We start from the raw sequence: 17,637 nt of genomic DNA, 5'->3' as shown, positions 1-17,637 counted from the left end.
AAGTTTTTATTTGATGAATGAAGGGATTCTTGTAGATACAATATAAAATCTGAAAATTCTAGTCTGGTGCCTGACAGTTAGACACCGGTAGATTTAAGTCCCATTTTACTGCTCGCACCGTGTGGCATCTAGGAGTTGACATTCACTCACTGTGTACCGACGGAGAAAACAAGCCACATTCGCAGTTGTTTCGGTGATTAAATGTAACATATACCACCTCTCAGTGAGTAAACACAGGCGCTCATCCGCTGTTAGTCACCTAGTGGGTATAAGTTTCTGCTCCCTTTAAATGCCCTTTACAGCCACACCGGGGGACTAGCAACAACAGTAATTCCCCAGCCTGCCTTCCGCGGCTCGGGTATCGGTGCTGCTTTCCCACGGATCCAGTGGGTGAAAGAGGGGCAGGGGCTTCAAAACCGTCTCTTCATCAATAAAACGTCCATCTGTGACGTCACCCATCACAACAGTAAGACAATGAAAACAGAAAATATCACCTTGTTACCATCAAAGTGGAACAAGTTTAAAGTTACAGGTTTACGCTGCTTAATTAGAACTTTAGGTAAAATTCAAGACCAGTACAAGTCAACATATCAAGAGATCGTTAAACAGAATTGGCGAGATAAAGTGAGATCAGGAAATAATAAATCCAGCTTTGTCCCCAAATAGCACTTAAGGTCGTATATTTCAGATAAGACCAAAAAAGGCCACTTGCTGAACATAAGCAGTAATTTCACGTTTCTTATCAAACAGACTCACTTGCTTGTTGCTGAGAATCCGCTCTAACGCCCGCCCGGTCAGCCAGCCCAGTAATCCCTCTCACCGGCTGCTTCCTGACATTTTCTCCTGGCGCCGAGTAAGGAGAGTCTCTAAGGGGAAAATTAGCTATTCTTGATGTTCAACTATAATCAAAACATATCTTTATGAGCAAAAACGCTTTTTGTCCCCAAATCGCCTCCATGCACCAGCCTGGGGCCCCGAGCGCAGCGCACCCTCCAGGCCCAGGCCCAGGCCCGCGGGAGGCAGGCGGCCCGGCAGCCTCGGGAGCGGCGCTCGGGCAGAGCTGCCCGTCGCCAGGACGGTGCCTGACCCGGCCCGAGCCCCAGCCCCAGCCCCAGCCCCAGCCCCAGCCCCAGCCCCAGCCCCATAGTCCTGAACCTGAGCCCCAGCCCCAGCCCCAAACCCGAGCCCCAGCCCCAGCCCCGAACCCCAGCCCGAGCCCGAGCCTGAGCCCGAGCCCCAGCCCCAGCCCTAGTCCTGAACCCGAACCCGAACCCGAACCCCAGCCCTAGTCCTGAACCTGAACCCCAGCCCCAGCCCCGAACCCGAGCCCGAGCCCCAGCCCCGAACCCGAGCCCCAGCCTTGAACCCCAGCCCGAGCCCAACCCCCAGCCCTGAACCCAAGCCCCGAGCCCCAGCCCCAGCCCTGAACCCCAGCCTGAGCCCCAGCCCCAGCCCCAGCCCCAGCCCCAGCCCCAGCCCCAGCCCCAGCCCTGAACCCCAGCCCCAGCCCGCCGCTTGGCGCTGCCCCCCCTCCCCAGAGCCGGCCGACAAGATTCACATCAAGTCCGTTCAAGGAAACCAACAGTTCTTAGCTCCAAGTGCACACAGAGAGATTTCTTCAGCCTGGAAAATAAATAAGTAAATGTAAACACACTAAACTGTAAAATAGGGAGCGAAACTACCAAGGAGGCGTACGTACATGCACATAAGCATTTCTAAGAGCCAGCCGGAAATGTCCCTCAGGCAATTCCAAAGTGTTAGATTTGCATTTTATAATATATGTAATGGTAGGTCATTGTGATCCTATTACTATTTTTAAGCACCCTAAAATATTTAAAAAAACCCTCTAATCAGCCTCTATTAGAGAATAAATCATATCAGTATTTCACAGCATCACGAGTCGAGCTCAGCTTTTCAGGTGCTCAGCGTCCTCACTAACTTTGGGAACAGTTGTTGGACAAAATGAAGGTTCGACTCTTACAGTCCCCACAAGCCTCTTCACACTAGACAGGTCACTATTGTGTGCTTTTTTTTTTTCTGTTAAAACCTGTAATTAAGCTAATATGCCATGTATCCGTGTACGATATTTAGATGCACGTTAAATAGGGAAGCGTCCGAGAAGGTTGCAGCCACAGGACGGGCCTCACGTAAAGTTGGCGGTTCCTCGCCCTGGGTGGAGTTTGGGGCGTAAAGATGGTTGGGTCCCACATTCAGGGTTTTAAATGCTGCGGAAATCAGATGTCCATTCCAGATAGCGTCTCTCAGGCCTGATGAGATTCTGCCGCAGATGCAGAGCGCTGTCAAGGGTCACTGAGTTCCTCGTGAGTGCTCAGCTTTTCTTGACATTTGACAAGCACAGATGAAAAGCCTGCTGACTCCTAGGTTTTAGGATCTCTGTCAATCCTCGGCCAGCCAGTACAGGAGGAAACACAGACGAGTTCTAAAAAGTAGGAAAAATTGAAAAACCGTTTGCTTATGGGCTGAAGATCTGATGAGAGTGTCAAGAATTACTGCCCAGAATTCTGCAAGGGCACAGTGCCAGGCTGTGTCTCAGTGTGTCCAGGCTGATATAACAAAGTCCTGTAGGCCGAGTGGCTTATAGCAAGAGACATTTATTTCTTACAGTTCTGGAGGCTGGAGTGTGAGATCAGACCCCCCGTCGTCAAGGTCAGCGTGTACCTTGGTCTCTGCCTGGTCGTGCTCCCAAACCACAGCACCAGCAGTAGAGCAGGCACATCCTGGGCAAGAGCTGTGGAGGTCAAGGTTTGGGGTTATGGAGACGGCTGGGATTTGTGGGGGCAAAGCGGAGCAGAGGAAGGAATTAAGAAGCTCCAAAGCTCTGCCTAGGAATCCCCTCAAGTCTGAACACCGAGCTTCACAGACAGGGGGGGCTGTGCAGGGCTCCCCACGGTCACAGGCAGTTTAATAGCACTGCATTTTCAGCGAGAACTGGGAAGAAAATGTCTGTGCTTTAAGCAAAAGGCAAAGTGCAGAGAGGTAATGGCCACGCAAAGCCCGGCTCCGTGTCTTTATGGAAGCCTGTTGCCTTAGTAGACGACAGAGTTTATTCTGCAGTCCCAGGAGGAAGCCGACAGCTTCTGCTCCAAATCCCCAAAGCCAGCCTGGGTCAGTAGGACTGAGAAACAAAAAATGCGGGCAGAAGCTTCCAGAGGTTCCATCTGCAGAGTGTTTAAGCTCTGTGGGTATTTGCGTTCCTGGCACCGTTCCCAAGTCTGTGCGACATAGCTGGAAGTGTCCTGTCACTCTCATGACTGTTAATGGCTTCCCATGGCCTGTAGATACCATTTCTTAGATTTCTTTCTCTTTAGGGTCTGACCCTGGCCTCCCATTCAGGGCTCAGTCTCTGACGCTCTGGACTCCAGACCTGTCGCAAAATAATCAGTTCTTACGTGTGACCGGCTCTGCATAAAGTGTTAAATCTGCTCAAATGCCCTTCTCTCCTTATGCCTTGTTTTCCTGCAAAAACAAAACACAACACAAAAGCTACTTATCCTTCAAAGCTGAGTTTGTGAGATTTTTTTCCAGCGTTCTTAGCTAGAATTGCCATAATAGTCTATAGGACGTCTCTTCCTAAAATCATCCTCATAATATTTTTCCCATTCTTGAAATGAGTGAGAGGTTTAAGAACTTTTGAAACTGGTTAATATATGTTTCCCTTGACAATTTCATTTTTACCCATTTTTACTCATTTCCTGAGTGAATGGGGTACCCATTTTAGCGTCTCTTGGCACCCCAGTCAAAACTTTCCCTTACACATTCTGCCACAGTGATCACCCCAGAGAGAGGAACCCTCATCCTGCTCGCCTGCCTTTGCCACCGCTCCACGGGCGGGAACTGCGTCCCACGCGTCCCGATCACCTTATGCAGGCCATCCCTCACCTATCACTGTCCCCGAAGGCCTTTCCTGACCATCGCATCCACAGAAGCATTCCCAGTCACCTGCCATTCTACCCCTTTCAATACCAAATAGAGATAAACATGGCACCTTATCATGAATATAAAATTAACAGAAACAGGTCCCCTACTTTTTGTTATTTTGAGCCCCTCCCAGTTCCTAGCGTAAACTGTTCAGTCAATAAATTATCTTGAAAAAATTAATAAGTCATGAAAGGGTTACATAAACAAATAAAAATGAATAGAGATATAAACAAGTATTTCTGGATAATAAATATTCAGTAGATGTTTCCTGAGTGAATATTTCTAGAATGCCCCCTGATGGCTGCCTTTAGCAGCAGTGGTGCAAGAAACTTCAGTGTTAAGAAACAAAGCAAAAGAGAAAACCTGTAAGCAGGAAAAAAAGAAAATGCTCTAGCCTGTGACACTCTTTATTGTGACTCTCCTTCTTTAGACCCCTGCTGGCTCCGTGAGATGCGCTTTCTTTGGCTAGAGGTGTGCCAGGCACCCAATAACATAGGCTTCTCTGTTTTTCACACAACAGCATCACAGGAAGGCGTTTAAAAATTGCGATGGATAATGTAATATATTAATAAAGACAGAGAACTTTATTATTTAACTATGTCGGGCTTTCTTCTGATCACTCTTTTTCTTTCTTTAAAGTTTTTAAACATTGGGTTGACGTGGTTAATAAGATTATGTAGGTTTTGTGTGTACAGTTGTGACATGTGATCTGTATATTGCACTGACTGCTTTTCATTTATGCATTTTATCTTCGTAACCACACAGTGAGCTGGATGCTGTGTCACACGTCACTGATACATGAGCTAGAGCTGAAAACAGCACCGCCTAGTTAAATTCTGAAGATTAAAAAATCCCCACTTTACCCCAGTTTTCTCTCCTAACTCCAAAGTCTCCGTTCCTTCTACTATAATAGGTTATAGTGCAACATATGTAGTAGCAATAGTTGGAGTTGTACATGTGTGAAAAAATAAATTCCTTTACATTTTAGAGGATGCATCTACTCTCTCCCAGATGTTTGCTAATCATTTTATTTGCAAGGCCGAGCACCGGTGTGACTGGGGCCCCTCGCTCAGTGCTCACATGCGGCGCTTGACGCTGACACTTGATAAGCATTTCCATTAGCAATGTCAAGAAATTTATCAAAATCGTAAAATAGTCAGGCCTAGGAGCTGCCCATTTCACTCGGAACCCCGCCATGGTCCTGCCAATCTGAGGAAATAAGGGACAATTCAGTCGCTTAGAGGCATATGCGAGTGTGAGAGTGACAAAAAGCCGCACAGGCGAACCTCGTGACACCCCAAAGACACGGCCACAGAGAGCGTGCGAGTTAATGGAAATTACGGCGGTTACACAAGTACGTTTTTTAAGTCATGACTTTGCTCATTTCTCAAACTGCTACAATTTGAGGTCGCTGTGTAGTCGACGTGAATAAAATATTCTCTTATAAACACCCCCGCAGGTTTGTCTTCTTAGTTCGTTATAGTTTTGCTGTAGAGCAGGACATAATAGGAGAATTAATAGTCTGTTCTAAATATGATAAAATCATGAATAATGCTCTCTCTATTGTACAAGTCTGATGGGAACAAGGCCTTTTCATTTCCTAGGTTCTAATCAAAAATAAAAATAACATTTAAAAAAAAATTACTTTGTATAGCAACAGAAAATTTCCAGCACAACTCTTATCCTCATTATAGGCACTTCCATTTCTACCAAAATGCTTTATGCATCCATATATCATATTTTAGAATAAAACATAATTACTTATGTATTGATGTATTCAGTAAGTATGAACTTAGTTTATTCTATGCACCAGACACTCTTCTAAGCATGGATAATTTATGGATTTTTTAAATAAATTGGGTCTCCACACTTGAGAAATTTTCACTCTGGTTGAAAAGAGAAAATAGATGCACAAATGAACATAAACTGGAGCATTGATAAACGCAGCAGAAATAAAGAACCACCGTATTGTTATAGAAAGTGGCAGTGTGGTTTCTTTAAGCCTCTACAGAGGGAAGATTTTATATACAGAGTCTCCTGAATGCTTTCGTGCCGAAATTTCGAGGAGGTTTGGAAGGAGATGAAGAGGGAGTGTGAAGTCCCTGACTTGGGAGCAGCCTCATGGGTTCCAGAGACAGAAAGTAGGTCGGTGAGGCTGGGTCGTAGGGAACAGGAGGGTGACAGAACCGAATTAGGTGATCACAGGGGCCTTTAGAGACCATGGTAGAAAGATTTAATTTCCTTGTCTTTTAAAAGAGGGTTTTAAGGAGGAACGCGACATTATCTGATTAATTTTGTTGGCTTGAACTCAGTCTCTAGCAATGAAAATAATGAGAATTGGTGAGAGGAATGCATGCTTTGGAGGCAGAGGCTTCAGGATTTATTGATGGATTGGTGGGGGTTAGAGAAAGCAGCGAGGAATCGAAAACGACTTCTAGGCCGTGGGCCGTAGCATCCGCGTGAATGGTGGTTCGATTTATTGGGAGCCAAAGAATCAATCGTTGTGTTTTGGTCAGAGCAACCCTGGAAGAGCTAGGGATGAAATGGCAAGTAGGCAGCTGGGTATCGCTGAGCGGAGAGGAAGGCTGGGCGCCGAAACACACACCGGAGTCATCCGTGTGAAAACGGGACTTGAAGTGAGCGAGCTGCAGAAGATCACGGAGGAGGAAGGGGGTAAAGGGACCATCAGAAGAAGGGAGACTGAGTTCAGAGCTCTGGGGCACCCCAACATTTAAAGTTCTGGCAGGAGCACTTCACTCCTGCCCGTGAAGGGTTAGCTGCCGCAGGAACTGTCGCCCAGCCTGGAAACGTCTCCAGGGAGCGAGCTGGTGCGATGCGAGCGGAGGCCCCCGAGCGTTTCTCTTTCCTCCCCAGGGTCACGGGATTGCCCGGCTCGCGGACCAGCGTCTGTAAACGGTCCTCTCGCAGATTGCGTCAGTGAGGGCACTTTGCGCAGCAGTCAGCTTTTTTATAGGTGGAAACATTTTCATCTCCTGCTCCACAGTCTGCTTTCCTGGTTCTGCCATTTCTTCGCGACTTGGGTGTGGCCATGGCCGCTCTAACTTTCCAAGAGCCAGCTCAGCAGCGCAGCATCCGGGGCCCAGCCAGGGTGCTAAACCCTGTCCCCATAGTATTTCATATGCGGACAGTGTCTCCCTCATCTCACTTTGTGTTCCCCTTCACCCAGCACTGGGGACTCCCGTGCCATAAATATGCAACAGGCTCCTGTCACCACACGTTGGCTACGTCCTACAGCTTCTGGATATAGTCACTTTCTTTTCTCACAGACCCTTCACTTCCATGGTTAGGTGATGCTGCGACTGGCCCCTAGAGGGACTTCTCTAAAAGATAATGTTTATTAATTTTTTTATAGTGTAGTAGTACATTGGGGGTCTCAGAGAAGGGGAGCAATTCATGAAAGCTTCCCCAAAGAGGGGAACCCTGAATTGGATCAAGAGCTACACTTTAGCCAACAAATAAGACACTAGTTTGAATCTTTCTATTTTTAAATTAAATTTATTGAGGTGCCGTCGGTTAAGAGGATCATATAGGTTTCAGGTGTAGATTTCTATGATACAAGATCTGTACATGGCACTGTGTGCCCAACAAAGAAAAGATACTAGTTTGAATCTTGGATTTGAGTGCCCTCGTGTTGTATAAAAGGTCTGAGCTTGTCTAGCCTGGCAGCAATCAATTTTCTCACACCCAATATAATATTATATAAAGCACCATCAAACAGGAGAACAGACATAATAAATGATGGGAAATAAGGATTCCTAATGGATGTCTCAGCTCATCCTTAGCCATCAGGACACTAGATTTTTCATATTTTAGACAATAATTAATGGTGCAAATCCAAGGTGCCAAAATGACCAAAATAAGTTGAGCTAATCTTGCAAAAACACACCGGAGATGGGTGTGTAATTGAATTCCAATGATGTATTTTTATAGCAACAAAATATATGTGTTTCTCGTGATAAGATTATATTCTATTCTGTCTGGCTGTTGCATTAAATCTCGCAGCAGATAGAGCATCACTTAAAATGATTGAATAGCACTGGCCCGGACACGATTTTCAAGTTTATGGGTGGCCCTGAAATACCTATGCCTAAGGAAAAAAAATATGCCTTCAGTGCTTCAATGGGCACCTTCATGAATAGCAGTTACATCCACCGAATTCTCTGTCACTTAGCCATTGTAAAGATGTGCTTTCCTTTGGAAAATTCACTTGATGTTTTTAGGTGCCTTTTAATCTTCGATTGTCTTATGATTGGCACTCCTTCTGTGACCCGCCTGATGCCTTCATCCTATCACAGCCCTGACGGGCAGTTGCTCACTTTGACCCTGCTGAACGCTTCACTGCTTTCTCAGGGAGCCCAGTCCCAAAGTGTCCAGATGAGATTATTTTAAAATCCTGGGTGTCTTTGTTCTCTCAATTCATAACATAGTTCCTAGACATCATTTGATTTTTTTTAGAACAAACCCAAATTCCTCTTCCATATAACAGACTATCAGATATCCAAAGACACCATGAATAATATAATTAACAGAGATTCTATGTAAACCCCCTCCAAAAAAAAGACCTTTTTTCTTTCTCAGTCAGTTAGACCCTGGTTGGCGCAGCTAAAATATGGTCATGAGATGTCATCCAGACCCACTTATGCTTTTCTCCGAGGTATTTAGAACTAATGTGAATTTTATGTGTCTCTGCAATAAAACTCTAAGTTCCATCAGATGGGATACCACTACTCGTCCTATCCCTCTGTCCCTGCCAAAAAGGACAATTTAAGACAAACATATGGAAGGGATTTAGGATTTTATTTGAGTTTTGGGCACTGATGAAACACTGAGGATCAGTTACGTGTGAGACACTCTATGTTATATTTAGGAGGCAGATATAGTGAGATATAGAATCTGTCCTCAAGGACTTTGTGATGCACTGAGAAAGTCACAGAAATCATTTCTGTATAGCAAATACCTATATGCAAAGTGATATCCATGCATAAAAGATGTGGTAATCCTTCCTGGGTTGTAGAAAAAGATATAACGGTAGCAGATACCTCTAAGGTTAGATCTGAGGAATGAGAATTTACAAAGCAGACAGATGATTCTAGAAAGAATCAAGAGTGTCGGAAAAACAAAGAGACATGAGAAATATAACATCAGCGGAGGGAATATATTTCAGTCTTTAACAGTATAAAGCATGTAGGAAGTGAAGAGACACGTGGCTAAATAGATAGGTCCAGACAAATGTTACTTCCCTGTGTGTCCCATGAGTGAGATTTCATGTTCATGTATCAGCCATGGGGCTGTTAGCAAGGCAGCAACCTCCAGAGTATGTATTTTTAGAAAAGTGACTAGAAGCTCTGTGAACAGCAAATTTATACAGAAAGAAAATCAAGTTAAAACAATCAGCAAAAGTTTAAATAGTACAACTGAAAGGTGAACCTGAAGTAGAAATTAGTCATCAGTACAAAGAGGAAGCTGGGATCAGAGACGTGCTGAAAAGAGAATTCTTGGACTCAGTGATTGTTTAAAGAGAAAGAACAAAAGATTAAATTACCTCTCTGACTTCTGACTTTGGAGGATGATTGGAAAATGGTTTCATTGTTTCAGATAAGAAATACAAGGAGATAAGTCCATTTAGAAACGAAAATGGTGAGTTGAGTTTTGTACATTTTGATTTGAAGATGTCAGTGGAAATTAAAGGTGGCAAAGCTTAGCAAGCAGGTAGAGATCTTTGTCTTAAATACAGCAGAGGCGTCTGCATCGATGAGAGTCAGAGAACAAGGCCCCTGTGAAAACAGAAGTCAATGAGGGAAACACAACATGTAGAAGGCACACAGAGAAAGACAACCCAGGCGAGCTCGACAAATACATCCTCACAAATTAATAGCATGAGTTCAAAAAGCGTAAAATACGAATAGACCTATATCAAGTAAAGAAAACAATTTAGTCATTTTAATAAATATATTTCAATAAGTAATTTCTAGACCCAATTGTTGGAATTGTATCAAGCGTTAGAGGAAGAAATACTACCAATCCCGCATAAACAATGTTATACAGGAGAGGAGCAGTGAACATGCCTCAGCTTAGTTTATTAATAAAGTTTTATTATAACAGCTACAGACAATATTCCTCAGTAACAAACACAAAAATCCTTTAAAACAATTTTTATGTGTTGCAGAATAGCAATATAAGAAAAGAACAATATACCCTGACCAAAGAGGACTTATCCCAGGAATAATAAGATGACTAAGAGCTAAAAGTCAACATAAATCACTATGTAAATACAGGAAAGAATAATGCATATAATTGTGTCAATAGATGGAGAAAAGGCATTTGCCAGAATCCCATGCTCACTAGCTCTTGTTCTCGGCAGTGTTTTATTTGTTCATGTATTTATGTGACATCACTGAGAGCAGAAGATGGAGACACTTGAGTTCTGTGGGGAGGGAAAGTGGCACTTTTTGCTTGGATTAAATTTGTAGTATCTGAAGCCATTCGTGCTAATTGGTGCCAAGAAGGAACAAGAGCTACCAAGATGTCAGTTTGCAAAACATCGCAAGGTTTCCCCTTTCCCCTGTGAGCACAGACATGCGTTCAGATGGAGGTGGAGGTTGCTGCGTTTTAGTGGGAAACTGAGGAGGAAAACCTTATTTGCCTTTATGACAAGACTGATGTGACCCAGAGGAAAACATGAGTGAGCCCATTATTCTACACATTCTGTAACTGAAACACAGTTCAGGGTTGAATTCTGCCAAATGGCAGCCGGAAGTGTGTATTGGTTTCATGTTCAGCAAGGCAACTTATTTCCTAGGACGGTGGAAGTGGTGTTGGTCATAACCTATGTTCGGGTTCAAGTATCCGTAGCCCTGCGGCTGGCCAGAGCCTCTGAGAGTGTGATGGACTCTCCTAGACAATCATCTTCTGGACTTGACCCATTACTTCCCCTTGTACAAACCAGGACAGGGTCGGAAGAGAAACGAGCCTCTGGGATCCATCGTCATATACCTTCCACGTCTCAGCTATTTCGTCATCTGTCAGCTTGTTTTCCATGGGTGGGGGGTGGGGTTGGATATAAGAGCAAGGAGCAAGAGGAAGGGAAGGAGTAGGAAGAAACCATTTGTGCCAGAGAGAAACTACCAAAAAGGTTTTCAAATTTCACTAACATTTTTCCCAAGAGTGTGGCTATGTTTTAAGAAACCTTTATTTTAGCCAATGGAATGTGCATTTCCTATCATTGTTATTTATTTTGATTGCTCTTAGGTATATAAACATGGAAAAAGCATTCTTAGCTCATGGACTGTTTAAAAACAGGCAGCAGGAGGCTACGGCCTGAAGACCGTGGTCATGATTGGCTGGTCCCCAGTTCAGTCTGTGGAATAGACTGTCCACCTGGCCTCCAGAGCCCACCACCTCACCGAATACTGGGGGAAACCTGCTATTGGGCTTTTCAGGGTTGTGGCACCTCCTCTGACCTCAGAAGTTGTTCTGGGTCTCACCTTTCTTTGGCTACAGAATAAATTGATAGACGTGGTTGTCTGTGAGCCCGTTACTCATCGAAGTGAGAAGACTGAACCATCCCCTACTTTCAGATACTTTCTCTCCTGTAGACAGTTCCCTCTGTAGGCTTTTTCAACTGGAAAGGAAATTATACTCAAATGCTTTCCCCCACTCAAGACCTGACCAAAGCATGCTGTTTAACCACATCTCCAGTGGGCACCACCAGCTTCTTGATAACCATTGACATTATGTTGCGGACCCCACAGACCGTCATCCCCGGCTCTTAATTGAAACCAAAATGCTGTAGTGCTGCTTTTTGTCATTGACTAATTCCTAATTCATGAGGACAGACATCAGTCTGCTTCTAAAGCAATCGCCTTACACCAAAGTACTCTGTCTCTATATCTTGCCTACTGACCTGTTAAGTGTTCAAGGAAAGAAGTGAATATGTATATATTGCGGATATGTGCTTGGAAGCTTCATGCTTTCATGAAATTTACATCTTTCCTCGTCTGCTTAAGTACAAAGAGTGATTGGGCAGCACTTTTGCAAAACTGCAAATACAATCTATATAATATGTATGGCGAAATGAGGGCTAAATGTGCTTTTAAAATTATTGGAAACTATATATCAGTGTGTGAACAGGTCATCGATCACACAATCAAGCTTTTATTGGAAATTCTGACACCAATGTCTTTCCCTAGGAACCTTGGAACCCAATTTTAAAAGTAGAATCATGACAATGGTGCTAAAAGAAAAGATAAAAGTACCTCATTAGTGTCTGTTCTAGTGAAAATTTGTAATTACTTTTCAAGAGTATTTATTTTTAAGTAATGTATAACATCTAATTTTACCTTTACCTACTTTATTATCCTCTTCTAACAACTCATTTTAAATAGCAGAAGAAAACTCGAGGATCGCTCAGGGATATGAAGAGTGACAGAAGTCGAAAGGATTTGAAAGAAGAAGGATTGGATCCTGGCCTCCCAATTTATTAGCTGTATAGTTCTGGCCAATCCAGTTAACATCAGAACCTCAGGTGGCACATTTGAAAGTGAACTTGTTTTCAGAATTACAGATAAAATGTAAAAAGTAACAAATTCTATGGGTGAGGCATAGTAAATGTTGAACATCAATATGAATATTGGAATAATATATTAAAAATACTTAGTCCAAAATTTCAAGCATCAAATTTATATTACAGAGCATGAGAGCTAAAAAGGGACTTAGAGGTTATCAATTAACCATCTCTTAATCTGCGTGAGATGTAAAACTTGCTGCTTGGAGATAAGAAGAGGTTCACCTGAACACACTGAAAAAACTATCAGTCGTCTTGGGTATGACTGCTTAGGGTTGCCAGGTTTAAAAAGTCATGGAACGTTTACACGATGGAGTACTACTCAGCCATAAAAAAGGAACTTCTTCCCTTTTGGGACCGCACGGAGGGACCGGGAGAGTATTATGCTAAGTGAAATAAGCCAGTCAGAGAAAGACACGTACCAAATGATCTCACTTGTATGTGGAATCTAATGAACAAAATCAACTGATGAACAAAATAGAAACAGAGTCATGGAGACATGGGACAGACTGGCAGCTGTCAGGGGAGGGCGGCAGGGGTACTGGATGGAAGAAGGTGGAGGGATTAGCTGGAGGACATATGTGCACAGCCCATGGACACAGACAATAGTGTGGTGACGGCCAGAGGGACAGGGGACAGGGGCTGTGTGGAGGTGGGCAAAGGGAAATTGAGAAAATGTTTTCTCTTTATAATCATTTGTAATATTCAAATTAATATGTTGTCTATTTAATTGTTATCAAAGAAGATATTTATTAAACAAATTGCACTTAATCATCCAATAAGGGATGCACCAGTTATGAAAGGAGGCAATAGGAAGGAGTGGAAAGAAATGTGCACAAGCCTCGTCCACAGCACAACTGCCCTAAAAAGAAAATAAAGAAAAAAATAAATAGATGAGAATTTAAAACATAGTTTATGGTTCCCAGCTCCTTGCAAGGGAGGGGGGCTTGTCTTGACGTTTTATATCATCAGAATTCTTTCCTTTGTGATCATCGCCAGTGTTTTCATATCAATCCAGCTGTGAAAACACCAGAAATTGTCATGAGCACTAAGTAAAATGGGCCTGAACACCCACCGCTACCTAGAAGCACATCTGGCATCTCTACCTGCAATGACCCGAAGTTGTCCAGGCAACAGATGGCGTTACTGAAAACAAACCATTCAATCACCAGCACAGTGAAGGCCTGGGATGCCATCGGATCTTTGGATTTTCTTAACAACCTGCCGTTGGCCAAAAAACCCAAAACAAACAAACAAACAAAAATTGCCACTGGGTGATGCGAGCCCTGGAGACCTGCTTCCCGTGGTTACCTGCAGATCCAACGTCACAGACATTGGCAGGCAGCACTAGTGATGGTGATTCGGAATAATGGCTCCACAATAACCACAAGGATGTTTGCAAAACTAAACATTTATGAAAGCACCTTATAAAGTCAGAAGCACCATAGTTCCTAAGAAATTCATATCAATCTGCTAAAACTGTATCCCTGTTCCATTCCCTTAATTTATAGCATCATTAGGTCTTAGTTACTAAAGCCCCAAACTCCAGTATCGCCTTGGTTTCTTCCGTTTCCCCGTTTCCCTTCCCTTTATGCCTGGTTAAGAGAAAAAACCTGCTATTCACCCAGATCATCGCTCACATCTGTCTTCTTTCCCTCTCTGCCTTTGTTCCCCGGCCCCGGTCAGGCTCCTGTCAGGCTCTTACTAACTTCCACCCAGACAGCTCCAAGAGATTTTAATTTGCCTCCCTGCCTTCAGGCTCAGCCCATCCTCCATAACGCACCCAGCGCAGTTTCTCAGGGCACCGGGGAGGTGGCCGGTGCGATACAGCTGGTGTCTTCCAGCATCCGGTTGAGACGCAAACCCGCACGGGCCACGCTCTTCTCCGGCGATGTCTCCAAGAAGCGCATTTTGCTGCTGAAATGAGGGAAGGGATGCTTCGTCCTTAGAACGTACATGCTGGATGTGCAAATGCGGCTTTCAGGCCCTTCTGTCTCCTCTCTGTCCCCACGCCATCCGCTGTCCCCACACCATCCGCTGTCCCACACCATCCGCTGTCCCACACCATCCGCTGTCCCACTCCATCCGCTGACCCGCTGTCCCCATGCCATCCACTGTCCCCACACCATCCGCTGTCCCACACCATCCGCTGTCCCCACACCATCCGCTGTCCCACGCCATCCGCTGTCCCACTCCATCCGCTGTCCCACACCATCCGCTGTCCCACACCATCCGCTGTCCCACGCCATCCGCTGTCCCACTCCATCCGCTGTCCCACACCATCCGCTGTCCCCACACCATCCGCTGTCCCCACACCATCCGCTGTCCCCACACCATCCGCTGTCCCACGCCATCCGCTGTCCCACGCCATCCGCTGTCCCGTTGCCTCGCTCCACCCGCGGCCTTGCTTCCCCCGTGCTTCTGCGCATTTTACAGCCCTCGGCCCTTTTGCCTCCTACCCCCCCCGCCATCACTGAAGACTGTGCACGTGTCTGCTTTTCTGAAGGTTCGTGAGAGACTCTGTGTGCAAGGTTCCCCCGTCCATACGGCGCGGCCGGTTCCAGGTGCTGTTGGAAGCAGTTTAGGCCTGTGATTTAATCGCGCTCTCCCGTAATCCTGTCCAGCAGGTGTTCCTATAGTTCCTGTCTGACAGAAAGACAATGAGGCTCAGACAGTTCCATTTTCCGAAGTCGGACAGCTAGTAGGGGGCAGAGACACTTTTGAACTTGACAGTCTATTATGGAGTCCAGGCTCTTAAAAACTCGACTGCACTCCTGTCCTCTAAAACCTTACATTTGGGGCTGGCTTCTAAGTAAGTGTTTGACACAGAATTATTTACTTATGACCAGACCATTCAGATAGAAAATTTAAACATAGAAAGGACAAAGTATTTCTCATGTTTTATACAACATCTAAAAGAATACGCGATGCTTAGAATTGCTGAGTGAACACGTAATGGATTCCCGAAAAACCAAGTTCCTTAAGCAGCGCGATGACTTTTGAGATTAGCTTACATCCTTTCACCATCATCCCCAATAAATTTGTGATGGTTTGTTCATCTAGAAGAAAATGTTTGATAGTTTGAGACGTGAGTTTATTCAAAGTATACATCAAATCTTGTAAAACAGACCCCTAGGGGCCTTAGGACTGAAGGGACTATTATGTCCCCGAACGCTTTCATCCGGTGGGCCTTTTTCAGCCAGAATTTAAAAACTCAGTTTGATCAGATGTAATTATGATAATGTTATCTTCATTCCTTTTTCTCTTATGAAATTTAATCATGACTTTAATACCTCATTTTATAGTTCTTAATGGCCTGCATTAACTCCGTTATTGAATGTATAATTATAAGAAAATTTTCCAGCTGGCATTAGCCTGATTCGCGTTGTTATGAAACCGGGCGGTGCCCCATTCCACACCCACGCCTGTGCAACCGAGAGCACAGAATCTGGACTTCCAAGAAGCCCAGGGTTCTAGGAACGATCCATGTGGCCTCAGCCAGATCCCTTAGCACCTTCGCTCCCCCAAGGGAGAGGCAACATGAATGCATCGCATTGCCAGGGTCTGGCAGAAAAATGCTCAATTAATTGATTGGTTTTCTGGGCAGTAAACTGAGCCCAAATGTCTCTGCCAGAGAGATCTGAAAAGAATGCAACCAGAAGTTTGGAATTGTGTAAGTTGCAGGACAAATGAATGGTTTTCATTTAAGAAGGAAGAGCCCAAACATAATATTTTTGGTGTCTGAGCAATCAGGCTTATATTCATCAATATACCTAAACTCTACAAAGTGGGTGTGCTCAAAACTTGAGTTTCCATGTTCAGTAAAGACCAGTCATATTAGGAAGTAGTTTTTAGTAATATACTGATTGATGTAAGAAAAGGCCTCCCCTTCTGGTTAGAATGACATTGGACTCTTTCTTAGACCAAGTAAAATTTGCATTAACACATGGCATTAAAATGAGGCAAGGTGGCATTAACCTATGTGACAACTTCATAATCAGCAATAAAAACACAGAATCTAGGGAGTTATTGTTTACTCCTCTGTATTTCTGGTTAGAACAAGTTTGGCACAGCCTGGCCGGCGTGGCTCAGCAATTGAGCATCAGCCTAGGAGCCAGGGGATCGCGGTCGATTCCCGGTCAGGGCGCATGCCCGGGTTGCGGACTCGATCCCCAGTCGGGGGCGTGCAGGAGGCAGCCGATCCATGACTCTCATCATTGATGTTTCTCTCTCTCCCTCTCCCTTCCTCTCTCTGAAATCAATAAAGACATATCTAAAAAAAGCAAGAGTGAGGTTGGCACAGATCTTAGGTATCCCTTTGCCGTAGATTACACCTGGCCGACTGCCTTTTTGAGCATGGTGACTTAATTGATGCTCTCTATTAAATCCAAGGATTCTGTTGCACGTCAAAGGAACGTCCTTGCCTGTTTTAGTGCCGCCTCACATTTGGTTTGGAATTATCTATGACATATGTGAGTGTTTTTCGGAATGTGGTTGGTTGGCCACCTATGTCCAAATCATCTGGGAAGTTTGTTAAAAGTGCATATCCCTGGGTTCCACGCAAACTCAGAATGAAGGTCTAACCATCTATTAAGGGATATAGACTAAAGCCTCTAATTAATTCTCTGAAATGCTAATAATTAGACGGTTTTTTTGTGTGCTAGGTCCTTATGCCCCAAACAGTCTCCTGATTAATATATCATAGTTAATACTTGGCTTTAATGCAAATAGCTTCTTTTTAGTATAAAACATCTTTTGTTGTTGTTACTAAATTGTTGAGAGAATTTCCAAATGGCACTTTTAAACTGACTAACATTGATGTTGAAATAATTATTTCCAGTTAAATTCTAGTAGGAGTAATACATCTCAAGCTATCTCTAGCTATATCTATAGATACAAATCTTTTTTTTTAACCTACGGGGGTACTGGGCGATGGGAACTATCACACTGAGCAAATTCTCCTCGCCATGCCTTAACATCAACTATCTTATTTGATTCTGATTCTGATTTAAAAGGAAGCACTTTTGTCTATTTTAAAAGTGAAGGGAAAACACAAAGAGGCGATGTGACTTTTTCAAGTCCTCATAGACTTAGGGAGCAGAGCTGAGATCCAG

Source organism: Miniopterus schreibersii (genome assembly GCF_964146895.1).
Source record: "Miniopterus schreibersii genome assembly, chromosome: 13".
NCBI classification, from domain to species: domain Eukaryota; kingdom Metazoa; phylum Chordata; class Mammalia; order Chiroptera; family Miniopteridae; genus Miniopterus; species Miniopterus schreibersii.
Note: the sequence above shows the minus strand (reverse complement) of the source record.